Raw genomic sequence first — 2,013 nt, forward strand, 5'->3', positions numbered from 1 at the left:
TAACTTTTCTATATGTCTTGTCAATGTCTTTCTATCTTTGTATGTCAGCGTCTGCGACATGTGCCTCGGTAATAGTACTATCAAAACCCGTGAAATTGTTTCCTGAAGAAGTACATGTCTGGGTTGTACCGCATTTTGGCTTTGAAGATTTCTAAGAATCATGGCACTGCCTCTCATTATCTGTCTACATCGTGGTCTATTTTCTCTTTTCCGCATCGTCTGGACCTTGCCTCCCCCCCCCCTTTCCCCTTCTCTCCCCCTCCCCTTCCTCTCACACCCACTCCTGCCTCTCACCCCCTCCCCATCCTCTCACCCCCTCCCCTTCCTCTAACCCCCATCCTCCCTGCCTCTTACCCCCTTCCCCCCCAGGCACTCGGCCCCTCGAGGCATCTTAGAAATTCCACTCGAGCGTTCATAACCGCCCTTGACTGCAGCTGATCATCATCGACTTCTATCATTGAATTCCTCCTCCTTTTGCCTCCTCCTCTTCCTCTTCCCTTTCTCTTTCCTCTTCTATCCCTCCTCCCCCTCTTATCTTTTTTTTTCTTATTCTCATACACTTTCTCCAATTACTTTTCCTCCTTTTCTATCCTGTTCCAAATCTTCATCCTCCTCGTTCTCCCCCTCCTCCTCCTCTTCTTTTTGTTCTGATTCTTCTTCTTCTCCTTTCTCCTCCTCCTCCTCTTTTAGTTCCGATTCTTCTTCTTCCTCTTTCTCCTCCTCCTCCTCTTTTTGTTCCGATTCTTCTTCTTCCTCTTTCTCCTCCTCCTCCTCTTTTTGTTCCGATTCTTCTTCTTCCTCTTGCTCCTCCTCCTCCTCTTCTTTATGCTCCGATTCTTCTTCTTCCTCTTTCTCCTCCTCCTCCTCTTGTTGTTCCGATTCTTCTTCTTCCTCTTGCTCCTCCTCCTCCTCTTTTTGTTCCGATTCTTCTTCTTCCTCTTTCTCCTCCTCCTCCTCTTTTTGTTCCGATTCTTCTTCTTCCTCTTGCTCCTCCTCCTCCTCTTTATGTTCCGATTCTTCTTCTTCCTCTTTCTCCACCTCCTCCTCTTTTTGTTCCGATTCTTCTTCTTCCTCTTTCTCCTCCTCCTCCTCTTTTTGTTCCGATTCTTCTTCTTCCTCTTTCTCCTCCTCCTCCTCTTGTTGTTCCGATTCTTCTTCTTCCTCTTGCTCCTCCTCCTCCTCTTTTTGTTCCGATTCTTCTTCTTCCTCTTTCTCCTCCTCCTCCTCTTTTTGTTCCGATTCTTCTTCTTCCTCTTGCTCCTCCTCCTCCTCTTTTTGTTCCGATTCTTCTTCTTCCTCTTTCTCCTCCTCCTCCTCTTTTTGTTCCGATTCTTCTTCTTCCTCTTTCTCCTCCTCCTCCTCTTTTTGTTCCGATTCTTCTTCTTCCTCTTGCTCCTCCTCCTCCTCTTTATGTTCCGATTCTTCTTCTTCCTCTTTCTCCACCTCCTCCTCTTTTTGTTCCGATTCTTCTTCTTCCTCTTGCTCCTCCTCCTCCTCTTTTTGTTCCGATTCTTCTTCTTCCTCTTTCTCCTCCTCCTCCTCTTGTTGTTCCGATTCTTCTTTTTTCTTCTATCATCCTCCTCCTTTTCTTTCCTTTGTTCCGATTCTTCTTCTTCCTCTTTCTCCTTATCCTCCTCTCCTTCTTTCCTTTGTTCCTCTTCTTCCTCTTTCCCTTTCTCCTCTTCCTCGTCACCTTTTTATATGTGTCCCTCTTCTCCCTCTTTCCTTCCCTCCTCCTTCTCCTCCTCTTCTTATCTTTGTCCCTCTTCTTCCTCTTTTCCTTCTTCCTCCTTCTCCTCCTCTTCTTATCTTTGTCCCTCTTCTTCCTCTTTTCCTTCTTCCTCCTTCTCCTCCTCTTCTTATCTTTGTCCCTCTTCTTCCTCTTTTCCTTCTTCCTCCTTCTCCTCCTCTTCTTATCTTTGTCCCTCTTCTTCCTCCTTTCCTTCCTCCTCCTTCTCCTCCTCTTCTTATCTTTGTCCCTCTTCTTCCTCTTTTCCTTCTTCCTCCTTCTCC

Source organism: Penaeus japonicus, unplaced genomic scaffold, assembly GCF_977035675.1.
Source record: "Penaeus japonicus unplaced genomic scaffold, GWHDUDI00000001_assembly GWHDUDI00000016, whole genome shotgun sequence".
Lineage (NCBI taxonomy): Eukaryota > Metazoa > Arthropoda > Malacostraca > Decapoda > Penaeidae > Penaeus > Penaeus japonicus.